This window comes from Bos taurus, chromosome 21 (genome assembly GCF_002263795.3).
Source record: "Bos taurus isolate L1 Dominette 01449 registration number 42190680 breed Hereford chromosome 21, ARS-UCD2.0, whole genome shotgun sequence".
NCBI lineage: Eukaryota > Metazoa > Chordata > Mammalia > Artiodactyla > Bovidae > Bos > Bos taurus.
This window is the reverse complement of record NC_037348.1, coordinates 65,863,396-65,882,234: the sequence shown is the minus strand read 5'-3', so window position 1 is coordinate 65,882,234 and position 18,839 is coordinate 65,863,396. Positions and strand designations below refer to the sequence as shown.

The window sequence follows — 18,839 nt, the reverse complement described above, 5'->3', positions numbered from 1 at the left end:
GGTGGTAAAACTACTTAGATATACTTTCCACTGATCCAAGAATCTGACTATTCATTTGCACAGTAGCTGAGGCATTAACTAAATTATGCTCGCATTTGTTTTTCCCCTTGGAAAATCAATTTCTAAGCCAGTGACTAATACCTGTCACTTTCTAGATCACCCTTAGCCAAACAGGTAATACCCTCATAACATATCTTTCCTATTATCAGTCTTTTCAATATATATATAATAGTAATTTTTACCTAACCACATATTTTTATAATTGAAAAGGCTACATAGTCATCATTTTTATCTTATACATTTGTATATTGATTATTTCATTGATCCAATTATAAAAATAGAAAAAAAGTACATGTTGATAATAACCAAAATAAATATCTTTGTATATTCCTAACCACTGACTAAAAGGTCACTTCACACACGTCAGTGGACTTGATTTCATTTGCATCAAACCTCAGAGTTCCAGACTCACATTCATCGCACACAACTCGTACACCTCAGGGAGTCACCATCGATCCATTACTGTCCATCTCATTCAAATACATTTCTGTTTAATTTATGAATCACAAATTCACTAATAATTTTATCAGCACAATTTTTTTTAAAAAGAGATGATACATACAGAATTATTCTTACTTTAACACTTGAATATAAGAATATAATCTCTTTATATTCCTGAAATCTCACAAAAGAAACAGTTTCTCGTCAGAGGGAAAATAGTACTTATGTATCATGGACCTCAGAGTTCTAGCCATGTTTTCATCGTTTAGGACTCTTCCCGAAACGATCATCATCATTGGTCCACGACTGAGACTCCACTCTTTGTTCAATTCTGTTTATTGACTAATTCAGTAATTCACTAGTAATAATTTAAAAATCCTATTATTCACAAAACTCTAGAAAAGTCATGATATTCCTATGGTGTAAATAGATCATTCTTACAACAATGTATCTCTTCTAAATTAGATGCTGTTTTTCACCTATGTAGTAATCAATTGATGTATCATAAATTTCAACAGTTATCACTGGGCTAGACTTGGCCTTCTGTTATTCTATGTGGAACATTCAGCCAACGCACTGAATACACACACATACACACACACACGCACAAACCAACAAAAAGAAATGAACAAAACCGAGACAAAAAAACTCTTACTCACATTGGTCTCTGTGTACCTAACACAGAGGTGCAATCATAAGGCGCAGCCCCATGGAATAATGCTTAATCAGCCGAACTGACTCACTGGAAAAGACCCTGATGCTGGGAAAGACTGAAGGCGGGAGGAGAAGGGGACGACAGACCGTGAGATGGTTGGATGGCATCACCGAGTCGATGGACATGAGTTTGAGTAAGCTCTGGGAGTTGGTGATGGGCAGGGAGGCCTGGCGCTGCAGTCCACAGGGTCACAAAGAGTCAGACATGCCTGAGTGAACTGAGCTGATCTGAATCTTAGCCAAAAGGGTGACATAATTCTTAATGGTCATTAGAATTGGGAATTTTTATTACTATTTCTTTCCTCACCATCTATGTTCACGGTTAGACACTAATATATCTGTTCTTCTTCATCTTTTATCTGTATCATTAATGGTACTCTCAATGATCTATTAATAATTTTAAAACTCAGTCTTAGAACTTGAACTTTAAACATTCCTAACATCTGCCTACAGGAAAAAATAAAGAAATGGAGTGAGGAATGGACTGGGCCTCAGGGTCCCAGACCTTTATCATTTGTTGTCCATGACTCACCTGCTAATCATCATTGGTACATCTGAGACCCAGTTTTAGTTCATTCATTTATCTATTTATTTCGATTAAATCCTCATTCATTGAAAATAATACATGATTAGTAAAAAAAACAAAGAAAGACACTTCAATACCCCTACTTCTAATTAACATCGAGATAGATTATACCTTTCATTAATAAATATCACTGCTATATATTATCAGTTAATCAATATAAGGTTATATATCATACACATTATTGGGCCACATTAATCTTTTGCTTCTATCTATTGCTTTTAAAAATACAACAAAAACACTGAAAACAAGTTCCCAAACCAGACCAGAACCCTGGCCATTACTCACCTGATCTCTGTCCCACAGCAATCTGAAGCTCATGACCTTGATCACCATGGAGGCTGAAGTCACCTTGAGCTTCTATTCTGAAAAGTAATAAGGAGAGAAGGTGATCCCAGATATGGAAACTTTCTCTCCATTGACCTGAAGGCATGTTTATTGATGTTTTTAATGGTTCACTTACCATAATCAATGAAAATGCATGAAGAGAAAGACTACATTTCTTTCATTTTGGACCTCAGAGTTCCAGACACATATTATTCATCATCCATGACTCATATACTGGTATTGATCATCACTGATCCACAAACGATAACTTCCTCTTCATTCGATATTGGCTCTTTGCTACTCCATGGACTGCAGCACAGAGCCTACTCAAACTCATGTCCATTGAGTCGGTGATGCCATCCAACCATCTCATCCTCTGTCATCCCCTTCTCCTGCCTTCAATCTTTTCCAGCACCAGGGTCTTTTCTAATGAGTCAGTTCTTTGCATCAGGCAGCCAAAGTATTGGAGCTTCAGCATCAGTCCTTCCAACGAATATTCAGGAGTGATTTCCTTTAGGATGGACTGGATCTAGGTTGGATCTCTTTGCAGTCCAAGGGACTCACATCATTATAACTCTCTTAGATTTATTATCAGCTTTTAGCTTCCTTGGCTCAGACACTAAAGCATCTGCCTACAATGCAGGAGACCTGGGTTCGATCCCTGGGTCAGGAAGATGCCCTGGAGAAGGAAATGGCAACCCATTCCAGTACTCTTGCCTGGAGAATCCCATGGATGGAGGAGCCTGGTGGGATACCGTCCATGGGGTTGCAAAGAGTTGGACACGACTGAGCGACTTCACTTTCACTTTCTTTCACTTTACCTTCCTATCAGCTCCTTGGCATCACCGCCTCAATGGACATGACTTTGAGCAAGCTCCAGGAATTGGGGATGGACAAGGAAGCCTGGCATGCTGCAGTCCATGGGGTCGCAAAAAGTCAGACATGACTGAGCAACTGAACTGAAGTAATCAGTTCTTTGGGATAAAAGTTACCTTCTTTCATTTTTTGTCACCCATGAGATTAGTGCAGTCATTAGTTTTAGAGAAATCATCCAACCCCAGACTAGGAATGAGATGATGCTCACATAGGTCTCCTGGCTCCTACAACAAAGATGCCATCATGGGCTGGTGCTCCAGAAAGAATCCTTCCTTCAGGTCCCATGCATCCACTCTGAGGGGTATAAAGCAAGATGGACCATCAATGTGGTAAAGACACTCTCCACTGCTTCTTGTTTCCACACTCACAGTGTTATTCAAGCTATCCTTAACTTAGGGTACATAGAGAACCTTTTGACGATGAACCATTTTGATATTACCACTGAGCCAGAACATAAAGGCTGACTAGGAGCTTCACGGGCTTCCCTTGTAGCTCAGCTGGTAAAGAATCCGTGTGCTATGCAGGAGACCTGGGTTCAGTCCCTGAGTTGGGAAGATCCCCTGGAGAAGGGAAAGGCTACCCACTCCAGCATTCTGGTCAGGAGAATTCCACGGACTGTATAGTCCATGGGGTCACAGAGTCGTACACGACTGAGTGATTTTCGCTAGTGACTAGGAGCTTCCCAGGTGACAAAGTGATAAAGAATCCACTTACTAGTGTGGGAGACGCAAGAGACGTGGCTTCAATCCCTGGGGTCAGGAAGATCCCCTGGAGTAGGAAATGGCAACCCATTCCAGTATTCTTGCCTGGAAACTTCCATGCATACACCTCTCTGATCACTGACTCTGTCCCCCTCGACCTTAACCTTAGTGGTAACAGCCGTGTGCCGTTCATTAGTGATTGAAATTCAGGGTGTCTTGGTATATTAATAGTATTTCATGGCTCACCACGTATTTCAGTAATTGGAAATTGCTTCATTTCATCCATCTTTATTTTTAATTATATATTTATGGATTCTCTCATTTTCCAATTATAATAATACAATGAAAATTCATGAACACAAAGACCACAGATAAGCCCCTCATTTATCCCTGACATCTCCCTATAGGATGCCTTCTCAAGTTGAGAATGGATTAGATTACTTGAATACTGCATCTCAGAATTCCAGATAAGTATTCACCATATATCACTCACAGATCCAACATTGTTCCTATTTTCCTACCTTTATTTCTACTTGTATTGATTAAATAAACATTCAATATTTTTAGCAGTACAATTTAAAAAAAGTCTTAATGTGTATAGAATAATTCTTACTTAAATATATCTCTCTCTAACAGATTGTTTTTCATACGTGCTTTAATCAGTGTAACGGTTTGGATATATCAGTGCTCAACACTGAAAAGCACGTGCCTTCTTAATTTTATACCATATTTCTTAATAATACAGTAAATTAATCTAATAAAAAAACAGAGATCCTCAACTATCACTCATATTAATCTCCATGCTCTTATTAAACAGAGCAAACGGCAGGCTCACTTGTCCATGGCAGATGCTAAATCACCTGAATTGCCTTCATTCTAAACAGGACAGGACACAGCTGATAAAAACACTGAGACCTAATAACCGCTGACCCTTGTTTTCTATGGTTTATTTTCTCAGTATTTAGGTATTTGTTACTTTTCCTTTTGCTATCTATTTTTTTATCTTGTTGAAAGGAAAAACTCAATCTTTAAGTCTGCGGCAAAACAATTAAACTGCCTCTTATGCATTTCTATCTAACCTTGGTCAAAGAGGTGACCCTCAACCATTTATTTAATGGGACTCAGGAACTTCAATGTTCATTATGGTATCTTTTGCCTCACTCACTATGTTCATATTTGACAAAGCTTTACCTTAGTTTTCCTTATATATAGTTATATTTGCTTAATGGCTCCATCGCAGATCTCTTAATTATAACAAATCAAAGTCTATGAAATCAATGTAAGAATATAATCGACTTATATTCCTGGTATCTCTCTAGATAGAAACAATTTCACCCGAAGGAAGACACTACCAATGTTCTGGATTGGACCTCAGAGTTTCAAACACAGTTTTCACTGTTCAGGGCTCTTCCCATCACAAACATCACTGGTCCGACACTGAGTCTCTTTCTCCCTTATTTCTATATTTGTATTGATTAAATCATTGTTAATTGGCATTAATAAAAAGAATATATGATTCACTCAACATCCCAAGAATAAAACCCCTGAATATCCGTAACCTTGGTTTACAGAGTCATTTCCCAAGAAGGCCCTTTCTCTTCTAATTTTGGACCTCAATCCTGGCCATTACCAATTATTCAAAATAATCCTTCTTATCGTATTTATCACTGAACTCTGAGTAACTTTTGATTAATTGAATACTTTTGAAATAATACCGTAAGTATCCTCAGACAAATCACCCAATCCACGACAACAGCCTTGAGCACTGTTCACCTTAAGCTCCTTCCTGACGCAGAGGTGGTGTGACTACCACGCACAGCAGAAGCTGAGGCAGCAGCAACATCCACCTGCAGAATAACAAGCAGACAAGGCGATGAAAATACTGAGCTATTCTCTCCTGTGATCCAAATATCCCACTGTTCATTTGCTCAGTAACTGAGGCATTGACTGACATATAATTAGTAACTGAGGAACTTATTGTCAAAGTTGGAACTGACCCAGTCAGTACCTAACACCTGTCACTTTCTATATCATCCTTGGGCAAAGAGATGACACCGTAATACTACATCTTGATGGGTATCAGTATTTTCAATATATATTAATGTATTACTACATGATACTAATTTTTGCCTAACCACATTTTTGTAATTGAAAAAGGCTTCACATTCATCTTTTTTAATTTTACACATTTTTATATTGACTATTTCATGCATTCAATTATAAAAACAGAAATACATGGAAGAAAAGTTATGACCAACCTAGAGAGCATATTAAAAAGCAGAAACATTACATTGCTGATAAAGGTCCGTCTAGTCAAAGCTATGATTTTTCTGCAGCCATGTATGGATGTGAGAGTTGGACCATAAAGAAAGCTGAGTGCCGAAGAATTGATGCTTTTGAACTGTGGTGTTGAAGAAGACTCTTGAGAGTCCCTTGGACTGCAAGGAGATCCAACCAGTCCATCCTAAAGGAGATCAGTCCTGAATATTCATTGGAAGGACTGATGCTGAAGCTGAAGCTCCAATATTTGGCCGCCTGATGTGAAGAACTGACTCACTGGAAAAGACTGATGCTGGGAAACATTGAAGGCAGGAGAAGGGGACAACAGAGGATGAGATGGCTGGATGGTATCACTGACGCAAAGGATATGAGTTTGAGTAGGCTCTGGGAGTTGGTGATGGACAGGGATGCCTGGCATGCTTCCACTGTCCATGTGGTCGCAAAGAGTCAGACATGCCTGAGCCACTGAACTGAACTGAACTGCCGTGATCATAAAAACCAAAACAAAGATCTTTGTATATTTCTAACCACTGCCTATAAGGTCATTTCAAATAGGACAACAAGCCTCAGGGTTTCAGACACGTATTTACCGTACACGACTCATACACCACGGGTAATCTTCACTGATCCAATATTATCGCTCTTTTTCCTATGTGTACTTCTATCTCTTTATTGTATAAGCCACAAATTCACTAATAGTGTTAGCAGTACAATTAAAAACACAAAAACTGCCTGGATGAACCTAGAATTATTCTTACTTTAATATATATCTCATTAATACTCTCAACTTTCTATATGGTTCATATATCCATACTCAACACTGAAATGCGATGCCTTATTATATTCCACATTTATTAATAACACATTGCATTATGTTAATAAAACAACAAACTGAGAAAAATTTCAACTATCACTCGCGTTAACCTTCATCCTCCTCCTGTTCAGAGGCAACCATAGAGCTCATGCTCATGAAATACGCTAAATCATCTCTACTGGTTCATCCTTAGGAGTATAGAACAAAGATGAAAAAATATTCATACCTAATTGCCCTTAATCCTTATTTTCCATATTTCATTTAGTCAGGTAGTTACTATTTTTTTCTTTCTCTCAGTATTTTTTATTTTGTTACAAGTGAAAGTTCAATCTTTAGTTGGAGGCAGAATAACTAAACTGACTCTTAGATATGCATTTCTAGCCAATCTGGGTCAAATAGGTAACTCTCACTCATTTATTTTGTGGGCATCAGTTTTTCCAATGTGTATTAATAGTATCTATTGTCTCACAAAATTCCAGTATGGACAATGCTTCATCCTATTTTTCCTTATATATTTATATTTGCTTAATGCTTCCGCCATCACAGATCCGTTAGTAATAACAAATGTAAGTCTATGAAATCAATACACAAATATACATTTTTACATTTCTGACATGTGTCTATAGAAATAATTTCACACAGGGAACAGATTACTTATGTTCTGTGTTGGACCTCAGAGTTTCAGACATGTTTTCACTGTTCATGATCTTCTTTTCATGATCATCACTGGCCCAGTGACCGAGCCCTCGATTTGCTGTGTATCTCTATTTGCTCATTGACTAATCTATTTATTGACTAACCATTCTCACAGCAGTGTACTCATTTTAATTTTTTATAATTCACTAATATTTTTATATTGAATATATGTTGATTCATTGGAGTATAATTGGTCTACAATAGTGTCTTAGTTTCAACTGTGTGGCAGCGTGAATCAACTATATGCACACATATACCCCCTCTGTTTTTCATTTCCTTCCCATTTAGGCCATCACAGAGCACTGAGTAGAGTTCCCTGTGCTATACAGCAGGTTCTCATGATTTAACTGTTTTATATCTGGCATCAGTAGTGTACATGTGCTAATCCCGATAAATGATATGCTGTTATTCATCTATGAGTTAATCAATTCATGTTTCATAAAGTTCTATACTTATCACTGAGCTGCACTGCCCTTTGGTTATTGTACATGGAAATTCAAATAATACACTGTATACACAGAGGGAAAAAGTCACTGAAACTATGATGAGAAATTTGACCATTACTCACACTGGACTCTGCGCTCCTAACATAGAGATACAACCGTAAGGTGCGTTACAAGAGACTCCAAGTGTGGATGTGTCCATTTTGAACAACAGAGAGCATGATCAATGAGAAGAAAAGAAAAAAATTTATGACCACTGACTCTTCATCTGCTTTTCGTTTAACCAGTCATTTAGGAATTTATAACTTTTTTAGAATGCAGACATGGTTTTCTCTTAACGGAAAGAATAACTTTAAATGTGAGACTGACTCAGAATAATAAAGTCAGCTCTGAAGAGTTCAGGTCTGTCTGATACTTGGCCAGAGAGGTGACACCCTTGACCCACCCATTTCAAAATGGACATCAATGTTGGCAGTTTTTATTAATATCTCTTGTTTCATCATATATGTTCATAATTAGATAATAATTCACTGTTTTCATTCATCTATTATCTATATATCTTTAATAGTGCTTTCATTGATACAGTAATGATTTTTAAACTCAGTCCAGGAACTTGAACTTTGTACATTCTAAACACCTGTGCACAGGAAGAAATAAACAAAGAAAAAGAGTATGGGTTTTGTCCTCAGAGTACCAGACTCTTGTTTACATCATCCATAGTCAGGCTGTCATCATCACTGCTCCATTTGGGCCCACTTTTAGTTCATTTATACTTATATTCATATCCATTAAATCATTACTTCACTGATAATAACAAAATAAATATTTGAATAAGAAAAACCAAAGAGCAAGCCATTAAACATCCCTGACTCTTCTTTAATTAACCCCAAAATAGATTGTACCTTTCATTAATAAATATCAATGTTATATATTATCAACTAATCAACATATGGTCTCAAGTCATATTTATCACTGGGACATAGTTAACCTTTAGCTTATATTTACTACTTTCAAAGAATATTATGAAAACACTTAAACAACACAAACCAAGAAGAAATTTTTGAGCATTACTCACCGTGCTCTTTCCTGAAAATGATATTGATCATAGTAGAGGCTGAAATCACCTTGAGCTTCTGTTCTGAAAAGTATCAAACAAAGAAGGTGAAAACAGAGATTGAAACCTTCTCTCCATTGATCTGCAGACTTGTTTATCAATGTTTTCATTGGCTCAATTATCACGACCAATAAAAATGCTTGAATAGAAAGACACTGCTTTTCTACTGGATCTCAGAGTTTCAGACACGTATTATTCATCATGAATGACTCATACGCCGGCATTTATCATCACTGATCCAGAAAAGAAGACTGGGTCCTCATTCTGTATTGTTAATTGATTAATTCATTGATTTGCTAATTATAATTTATAACTCTAGGATTCACAAAACCCAACAAAAGATTGACACAGCCAACACACATGTTTCTAGAAAAATACTCACACCATTATGTCTTTCTTACCTATGATCAGTTTTTCACATAGGCAATAATCAATATAATGCGTCATACTAATCTCTTCATTCTCAACAGGATTAAAATGACCTTCTTTAACCATACTTCAAATATATTAATAATGCAGCATAAACATTAGACAAGCCATTCAACCCAAGACGACAAATTTGATTCTGCTCACACGGGTCTCCGGTTCCAACAGCGAAGATGTCATCCTAAGCAGGTGCCCCATGAGGAATCCTTCCTTCAGGTCTCATGCTCGCCCTCGGAGGAATATAAAGCAAAGCGGACCATCAACGTGGCGGAGACAATCCCCACTCTTCCCAGCTTCCACGTTCACATTATTATTCAGGCCACCCTTAACTTAGGACACACACAACATCTGTCAAAAACGAACCACTGGGATCTCACCTTTGTGCCAGAACCTGAAGAATGTCTTTCACTTAGATCCTATCACCCGTATCCTTTGCCTAAGTGGTATCGGTCATGCACCATTCATTATTAACTGAAATTCAGGGTTTCCATAATACAGTAATAGTTATTTCTTGTCTCACTACATATTTTGATAATTAGACAGTGTTTTACTCCATTCACCTTTATTTTTAATTAAATGTTTATTTATAGAATCTCATATTATCCAATTATATGGATATATGCAGCCTGGCATGCTGCATATAATCCATATAATCCATGGGGTCGCAGAGTCAGACACGACTGAGCAACTGAACTGAACTGACTGAACTGATATTCATACGCAACACTGAGATACAGCTGCCTTCTTTACTATATCCCACATTCCTAATAATACTGTGAATCACCTTAATAACAAAACAAACCGGAAAAACCAACAACTATTGCTCACATTAATCTTCATCATCCTATTATACAGAGGCAACTACAGAGCTTGCGTCCATGAAAGATGTTAAATCCTTCTACTGCATTCATTCTGGGGAGTACAGAAAACGCAATATAAGGAAAATATTGAGAACTAAGCTTACTCAATATTTAGGTATTTATCATTTTTTCTTATTCTCTCAATTTTTTTGTCTTGTAAAGAAAAAACACAATAATTAAACTGCCTCTTATTTCTGCATTTCTACCTAATCTTGGTCAAATAAGTAACCCTCAGAAAATGTGTTCAATTTTGACCATAGTTCATCCTATTTTTTCTTTATACATTAATTTATATTTACTTAATGGTTCTGTCACAGATCCATTAATATATAACAACAAATTTAAGTCCAGAAAATCAATACAAGAATATGGTCTTTGAATAATCCAGACCTCTCTCTAGAAAAGCAGTTTTGAAAAGGGAGGAGACTACAGGTGTTCTGGATTGGACCTCAGAGTTTCAGACATGTTTTCATCGTTCAGGACTCTACCCGAAACGATCATCATCATTGGTCCGTGACTTAGTCTCTTCTCTTCATTCATTTCTATATTTGTATTGATTAAATCATCAGTTGATTGATATTAATAAAAATAATATATGATTTAGTAAATGTCCCAGGAATAAGACCTTCATATTCATAATCTCAGTTTACAGAATATTTTCTCATTCAGAGGCTTTCTCTTGCTTTGTTCAACCTCAATCCTGCACATTATTTATTAATCAAAACAATGTTTCTTATCATATTTACCACTGAACTATGGGCAACATTTTTATTAATTTCATACTTTCTAATAACATCATGCTGCTGCTGCTACTGCTAAGTCGCTTCAGTCATGTCCGACTCTGTGCGACCCCATAGACGGCAGCCCAGCAGGCTTCCCCGTCCCTGGGATTCTCCAGGCAAGAACATTGGAGTGGGCTGCCATTTCCTTCTCCAATGCATGAAAGTGAAAAGTGAAAGTGAAGTCGCTCATTCGTGTCTGACCCTCAGCGACCCCATGGACTGCAGCCTACGAGGCTCCTCTGCCCATGGGACTTGAGCACCCTCAAACAAATCACCCAGGCCAACAACCTGGCCCATTATTTACCTTAGGGCTTTCCTGACACAGAGGCAGCCGATGATTGAACACAGTGAAGGCTGAAGCAGCAGGAACACCCCTTCTGAAGAATAACAAGCAGACAAGGTGATAAAAATATTCAGATATTCTCCCCATTGATCCAATAATCTGCGCTTCATTTGCACAATAACTTAGTCATTTACTAAATGATGATAATATTGACTTCTTTTTCCCTTAATGAATCTAATGTCAAATTGATTACTGACTCAGTCAGTAATTATTACCTATCATTTTCCAAATCATTCTTAACCAAAGAGATAACATCTTTCTAGGACGTTTTTACCTAATGGATATCAGTCTTTTCAATATAGATTAATGTATTAGTCTATGTTAGTATTATTTCCTAAAGCCACATATATTTATTATTGAAAAGTCTTTATAGTCATCATTGTTTACTTTATAAATTTGCAATTAACTATTTCATTGATCAAATCATAAAAACAGAATGATGCATGGTCATCTACCATGCATGGTCAAAAAATGCACGGTCATAATAACCAAAACAAAGATCTTTTTATATCCGTAACCTTTGACTATAGGATCACTTCAAATAACACAATGGAATAGATTCCATTTGCATAGGATCTCAGAGTTCCAGACATGTATTCATCATACATGACTCATACGCCACAGGTAGTCATCACTGATCCAATACTGACCCTCTTTTTCTACATATGTTTCTATTTCTTTACTGCATAAATCATAAATTCACTAATAATTTTAGCAGTGCAATTAAAAACAGAGGAGCTTTGGTGTATACAGAATTATTGCTAGTTTAATATATCTCACATTAATAGTCATTTTCCATTTAGAGTTAATCAGCATAATGGTTCATATAAACATAGTCAAGACAGAAATGCAGCTACCTTCTCTACTCACAATACCTTCTCTATTCCACATTCCTTAATGATTGAGTGAATTTCTTTAATAAGAAACACTGAAAATGGAACTTCAACTATTACTCACATTAATCTCCATTCTCTTATTCTTCAGAGGCAACCGCAGGTCTGGTGCCCACGACAGATGCTAAATCATCGCTAGTGCATTCATCCTGCGGAGCACGAAACACAGAAGAGGGTGAAAATGTTGAGACCAAATCGCCACTGACCCTTACTTGGGGCATTTCATTTATACCACACTCAGTTATTCATTATTTATTCTTCCTATGTTTTTTTCTTAAACTGATTAAAAGAAAACTTCAATCTTTAGCCTGAAAAAGAATAAATACATGGCTATTATATAAGCATGTCTATAGCATTCTGGCCAAAGGGGTGACCCTCACCAGTTTAACGGGATTCAGAATTTTGAATTTGTATTCACAATACCTTGTCTAAAAAGAAGATACTCATATGAGAACAACTTCACGAGTTTTCCTTACATGTTTATTTATGTGTTTAATGATTTCATCATAGATTCATTGTTAATAACTACTATAACTATGAAATTAACAAGCACATGATCTTTTTGTATTCCAGACAACTCCTTATAGAAACAATTTCAACAAAGGACATAGACTACTTATGTTCTGTGTCGGATCTCAGAAAGACGCTTCAGAAATGTTTTCATCCTTCGGGACTCTTCCTGGAATGATAAGCATAATTGGTCCATATGTGTCTCTGTTCTTTCATTTCTACTTGTTTATTGACTAAACAAGTAATCCATTCATAAACATTTTAAAACTCTATTATTCAAAACACCTAACAAGCCCAGGACATCACTACTGTGTAAATAGTTCAATTTCACAGCAATGTGATTTCAGCATCTTTTTTAAAATTAGACGCTATTTTTGATTTATATATTAATCAACTAATATTTCATCAAATTCTCTATTTTCCACTGAGCTATAATTGACTTTTGTTATTCTGTATGAAGATTTCAAACTGTAACCTTAATACACACAGACACGCACAAATAACACAAATGCAGAAATCAACAAATCCGAGATAAACTTGACCAAATTTCTTTCAGGTAAAAATAAGCAAACAAACAGGACAAGAAGTTGGCTATTACTGACAACTGGGCTTTCTGTTTCTAACACAGAGATGCAATTGTAAGGCACAAAATCAGGGGGAAAGGCTTAATTAAAATTTTAACAGTACTTGGAAAATACTCAACAAAACCTTGTTATAGCTAATATATCTCTGCAGAAACTCTCATCTCAAATCTGTCTCATATTTATTGTAAGGTTTCACAATGCATTAATCAATAGAAAGCTTCATATTCATTACTTATTTATCAATGGGATTAAAATGGCCTTATTTGATTATCTGTAGAAGGGAATGGCAACCCACTCCAGTATCTTGCCTGCAAAATCGCATGGATAGAGGAGCCTGGTGGGCTACAGACCACGGGGTCACAAAGAGACACAATTGAGTGACTAACATTATTTGATTATATTTCAAACATCTTATTGGAAAAATAATAACCAATGCTGCCGCTGCTGCTAAGACACTTCAGTCGTGTCTGACTCTGTATGACCCCATAGATGACAGCCCACCAGGCTCCCCCCGTCCCTGGGATTCTCCAGGCAAGAACACTGGAGTGGGTTGCCGTTTCCTTCTCCAATGCATCAAAGTGAAAAGTGAAAGTGAAGTCGCTCAGTCGTGTCCGACTCCTAGAGACCCCATGGACTGCAGCCCACCAGGCTCCTCCATCCATGGGATTCTCCAGGCAAGAGTACTAGAGTGGGGTGCCATTGCCTTTAGAAAACAGCAAAAAGAGTTAAAGAGCAGGTACTGCTCAAAATGGTCTCCTGCCTCCTAAAAAATGCATTCCGACACAAATGCCTGCCCCCAGATTCTTAGGTTCCCTTTACGTAATACCTCAGACTCCACAAAACGTATTTATCACACACAGCTCACATGAAACGAGTAGGCATCAATCGCCCAGTGCTATCTCCTTTCACCCCATTTATTTCTATATTACTTGCTGTCTCAGAGCAACCGGAAGCTCACAACCTTGATCACCATGGAGGCTGAAACCACCACGAGCTTCTATTCTGACAAGTACCGAGCAGAGAAGGAGCGCACAGAGAGAGACATTTGCCCTTCGTGGATGTGTATTCATGCTTTTTGATACCTTCATTGGCTCAATTACTGAAACCAATGAAAATCCATGAAGTGAAAGACCACATTTCTTTTCTATTGGACCTCAGAGTTCCAGACACGTATTATTCATCATCGATGACTTATACGTTGGCATGGATCACCACTGATTCAGAAACCATGACTTTTCATTCGACTCTGGTAACTCATTCATGCCTTAATTCACTTAATGAATCGTCACGTAATGACGATTTTAACACTATGGGGTTAAAAGGAGGCCAGTGAGGTGTCATATGGCTCATAGGTCTCTAGAAATTTTTCACATCATTCCATCTCTGTCTTACCTTTGCTATCACCTTACCCCTACATCACTTCCTTGTTCATCAAGAAACTGATAAAAAAAATGGCCTTCTTTGATTTTCTGTCACCTAAGTTAACAGTGTAATCTTTACTTTTAGAGAAACCACCTTAGAACAGATGAGGAATGAGATGATTCTCACGTGGGTCTAGGTTCTATGGTTCTAACAGCAAAGATGCCATCCTAGGTTGGTGCTCCATGAGGAATCCCTCCATCAGATCCCATGCATTCACTCTGAGAAGTATAAAACAAAGCAGATCACCAGGATCGTCAAGACACTCTCTACAGCTCCCTGCTTCCATTCAGGCTTTCCTTAACCTAGGGTATGTGGGAAATCTCTTGAAAACAAACCACTTGTATCTTACTGTACAGCCATAAGACAAAGGCTGACTATTCCTTACCCTGTCCCTGCCATCTTCCCTAAGTGCTAACATTTATGGCCCATGGCTTCTTCATTGAAATTTGAGATGTCCTTGCCATATTCATAGTCTCCCTTGTCTCAACCCATGCTTCCAGGACTGGCAATTGTCTTCCACCTTTCACCTTTACATCTCCTCCTGTGTTTGGGAAGACCTACTCTATTTGTCCATTCTACTCAACACAAAGTTCCAGCATCAAAACAAGGCCCATGAGACCCTGATGCATTCTTGACCTCTGCTATAGTGTCACTCCCATCAGGATAATGGATGGACTTGATTCTATTTGCATTGGACCTCAGCGTTCCAATCACGCGTTCATCATTCACAATTCATACGCCACCAGCAGTCATCATCGATCCAGTGTTGTCTCTTCTTCTTTTCACTGATTTCTACGTTCTTTAACCACTAATTCCACACATCTCTCCTGGATACACCCCCTTAAATGTGATCATTACTCACCCGGGTTTCTACAATCATAAGGTTCATGACCACGGACTACTGACGGTTTATTCAGCTCAAAGGTGTCAATTCTCATGAATAGAGTCCAGTCCATGAAAACCAAACAAAAAGAGAGAGAAAAAAAAATTTAGGGTCACTGATTTTTCCACTCCAAATTTCATGTTCTGAATCATGAGGCATTAATACCTATTTCATAAGGCAAAGAGATTGCTTTCTAGAAATAAAACTATACTCAAATTTGAGAGGATACAAACAATACAAGTGACTCTTCCTGTGCTACATCTACAGGACGCTTTGCCAAGCAGTTGACCTCTTAGGTGCATTGTTGCTAAATGTGTATCCACAGAGGCAATTTTTATCATTATTTCTTGCTGGACCGCAAGTGTCCAGAGGAGACACTAACTGACCTTTTCTACTCAATCTAGTAGGTATATCCTTTCAAGGGACCTGTCTTTTGATAACAAGAAATCTAAATTCACTAAGCCAACCTAAGAGTATGACTTTATAGATTCCCAGTATCTGTCCACATGAAGAGAGAAAAGTAGACTACAGGGGATGTGCTGTCATGGCCCTCAGGCTTCCAGACACTCTGGGTTACTTGCCCACCCCTCGTCCTCTACCCAAGTTCATCGCTGGGTCCCTAAGGCCCAGCTGTAGGTCTTTCATTCATTCATTTGGATCATATAAATCATCATGTCATCAATACTGATGAAATAAAAGCAAGATGACCCCAAACAGCAAAAAGACCCTTGAATATCTCAAACTTCTCTCCAATCACTGCCACCATAGAGGAACCAATGAAAATCCATGAAGAGAAAGACCACATTTCATGTCTATTGGACCTCAGAGTTCCAGACACGTGTTATTCGTCATTGAGGACTCAGACGCTGGCATGGATCGTCATCGATTCAGAAACCATGGACCTCAGAGTTCCAGACACGTATTACTCGTCATTGAGGACTCAGACGCTGGCATGGATCGTCATCGATCCAGAAACCATGACTTTTTTTTTTTAAGTTTTTTTGATGCGGACCATTTTCAGAGTCTTTATTAAATTTGTTACAGTATTACTTTTCTTTTCATGTTTTGGTAGTTTGGTCATGAGGCATTTGGGATCTTAGCTCTCCAGCCAGGTATCAACCCTGCACCCCTGCCTTGGAAGGTGAACTTAACTACTAACTAGGGGACCACCAGGGAAGTCCTTGGTTGAACTTATTACAGTGAAAACACTTCAGCCAATTTCCCAAACCAGGACGGAAATCTTGGCCACTACGCCCCTGGGTCTCTGTCCCATAGCAACATGAAAGTGATAACTCTGATCACAATAAAGGCTTGAACTTTGATTCTGAAAAGTATTAAAGAGAGAATATGATAAAATACGGACACTTTCTCTTCATTGATTGACATATTGATTGATTCTTTCATTGGTTCAATTATAAATAAGAATGAAAATGTAAGAGAAAAAAGACATTTCTTTTGCATTAGACCTCAGAGTTCTAGACTTGTATTTATCAGACACAACTCATAATCCACCAGTAGTCATCATCGATTCAATGTCATACCTCTTTTAATTCATTATTTCTATATTGTTTATTGCTCAATTCATAATTCAGTAATAATTTTTAAATGGTTTTATTGGAACCACCAAAAAGCTTAGAAATCTCATATATAGAACCACTTTCATGTCAATATTTCTTTAATTATTCTGTTTTCATTATATGAATTAATCATATAATGCTTCATATTAATCCCATATTTCACACTGGGCTATTTGGATTTCATTGATTGTATGTCACAGTTTGCAATAATAAAGTCAATACCTTTAAACAAAACATTGAAACTAAGACCAAAATTTCTCTACTACTCATACAGCCTCGACAGCCCTAACACATGAATAAACCAGAGATCTCAGGACTGTGGAAGAATGCTTGTACCAGTTTAAGAGTGCCCATTCTAAGGAGCACAGAGCAGGGACATGATAAAATGGAGACCTTATTGCCACTGATCCTTGTTTTCCACCTTTCATTTACTCATTTAGGCATTTATTAATTTTTCATAGTGTAGCATTTTTTTCTCTTAACAAAAGAAACACTTGAAACTGACCCAGAACAATAATGTTGACTCTTCCATATCAGTGTCTTTACGACCTTTTCAGTAAGAAGGCAAAGTGCTTAGCTTAATGGCATGAATGTTTTCAATTTTATTAATAATATTTCTTATCTCACCACATATGTTCCTAGTGGACAATGCTTCCCTTTCTTCTTTTTATGTGCTCTTTTACATTTTCAATGGTTTGCTTATTGATTATCATTAATACATCTAAATTTGTAAACTCCAAAATGAAATAAGGTGTTTGTGCTTTCCTAACATCCATCTCTGGGGTCATTTAAAATCAAAGATTGACCAGATTTTGCTTTGTGAGGAATCAGGGTTACAGATACACAGTATTTACCATAGACTCCCATGCTTCCCGTCATTTGGTCCAGGAAGGGCTCTATTCCCTACTAACATCTACATTTATTAATTCATTATTATTTAAGTGAGCATAAGGTACACAAATAAATCATGAGTAAGACCCTTGAGTATCTTTGACATCCACCTAAACAATCATTACCGCTGACGCTCAACTCTTTCATTAACTGATCTCAGGGCTTCATATATGGATTAATTGTCGTATTGCTTTGTATTAATGGTATCTGACATAAGATTTTTGGAATTTTTTTATGATATTTAATTTTTAATAATATCTTTTTAAAATACGGCTTAATCCAAGACAAGTACATTGACTAGTACTCACATTGTTCTCCACTGTCCTAACATACAGATGCAACCACAGGGCTCCAGACCGTGGAAGATGCTTAAGTCAGCTCAAGGGCATCCATTCTGCGGAGTACTTGGCAGAGCAAATGATAAAAAAATGAGAACTAATCACTGATCCTTGCTTTTGCATTTCATTTTTAGTGATTTAGACAATCATTTATTTATTTATTTATTTATTTTGACAATCATTACTTTAGAATACTCTAAATTATTTCATTTTCTCTTAAGAAAATGAAACTTAAAACTTGTCCCTAACAAGAAAATGAGCAGTGACTATGACTATCGTCT

At 37.3% G+C, this 18,839-nt stretch overlaps 1 long non-coding RNA gene, 10 other non-coding genes and 1 pseudogene across 11 annotated transcripts in view; all 12 read right to left on the bottom strand.

Annotated features, from left to right (window-relative positions):
• MEG8 (proline-rich receptor-like protein kinase PERK10) overlaps positions 1–18,839 on the bottom strand; it is a 125,523-nt gene that overhangs the window by 25,272 nt on the left and 81,412 nt on the right. Inside the window, exons 26-35 of the long non-coding RNA NR_146189.2 lie at positions 16,655–18,624; positions 15,732–16,573; positions 14,963–15,087; positions 12,970–13,032; positions 12,418–12,502; positions 11,422–11,494; positions 9,623–10,387; positions 9,011–9,068; positions 3,210–3,295; positions 2,087–2,163 (exon numbers count right to left, since the gene is read on the bottom strand). This is a non-coding gene — a long non-coding RNA (proline-rich receptor-like protein kinase PERK10). The remainder of the gene's footprint in view (positions 1–2,086; positions 2,164–3,209; positions 3,296–9,010; positions 9,069–9,622; positions 10,388–11,421; positions 11,495–12,417; positions 12,503–12,969; positions 13,033–14,962; positions 15,088–15,731; positions 16,574–16,654; positions 18,625–18,839) is intronic.
• On the bottom strand, positions 448–519 carry LOC112443309 (small nucleolar RNA SNORD113/SNORD114 family). Its single transcript, XR_003031648.1, has one exon. It is a non-coding gene; the product is annotated as a small nucleolar RNA SNORD113/SNORD114 family (small nucleolar RNA).
• On the bottom strand, positions 733–804 carry LOC112443305 (small nucleolar RNA SNORD113/SNORD114 family). Its single transcript, XR_003031645.1, has one exon. It is a non-coding gene; the product is annotated as a small nucleolar RNA SNORD113/SNORD114 family (small nucleolar RNA).
• On the bottom strand, positions 2,309–2,383 carry LOC112443290 (small nucleolar RNA SNORD113/SNORD114 family). The gene has a single exon (XR_003031632.1). It is a non-coding gene; the product is annotated as a small nucleolar RNA SNORD113/SNORD114 family (small nucleolar RNA).
• Positions 5,067–5,136, bottom strand: LOC112443323 (small nucleolar RNA SNORD113/SNORD114 family). The gene has a single exon (XR_003031660.1). It is a non-coding gene; the product is annotated as a small nucleolar RNA SNORD113/SNORD114 family (small nucleolar RNA).
• LOC112443315 (small nucleolar RNA SNORD113/SNORD114 family) lies at positions 6,542–6,613 on the bottom strand. Its single transcript, XR_003031654.1, has one exon. It is a non-coding gene; the product is annotated as a small nucleolar RNA SNORD113/SNORD114 family (small nucleolar RNA).
• LOC112443318 (uncharacterized) lies at positions 7,463–7,530 on the bottom strand (annotated as a pseudogene).
• On the bottom strand, positions 9,216–9,290 carry LOC112443287 (small nucleolar RNA SNORD113/SNORD114 family). The gene has a single exon (XR_003031629.1). It is a non-coding gene; the product is annotated as a small nucleolar RNA SNORD113/SNORD114 family (small nucleolar RNA).
• LOC112443307 (small nucleolar RNA SNORD113/SNORD114 family) lies at positions 10,778–10,849 on the bottom strand. The gene has a single exon (XR_003031646.1). It is a non-coding gene; the product is annotated as a small nucleolar RNA SNORD113/SNORD114 family (small nucleolar RNA).
• LOC112443286 (small nucleolar RNA SNORD113/SNORD114 family) lies at positions 12,031–12,102 on the bottom strand. The gene has a single exon (XR_003031628.1). It is a non-coding gene; the product is annotated as a small nucleolar RNA SNORD113/SNORD114 family (small nucleolar RNA).
• Positions 14,595–14,669, bottom strand: LOC112443296 (small nucleolar RNA SNORD113/SNORD114 family). Its single transcript, XR_003031637.1, has one exon. It is a non-coding gene; the product is annotated as a small nucleolar RNA SNORD113/SNORD114 family (small nucleolar RNA).
• LOC112443292 (small nucleolar RNA SNORD113/SNORD114 family) lies at positions 15,561–15,632 on the bottom strand. The gene has a single exon (XR_003031634.1). It is a non-coding gene; the product is annotated as a small nucleolar RNA SNORD113/SNORD114 family (small nucleolar RNA).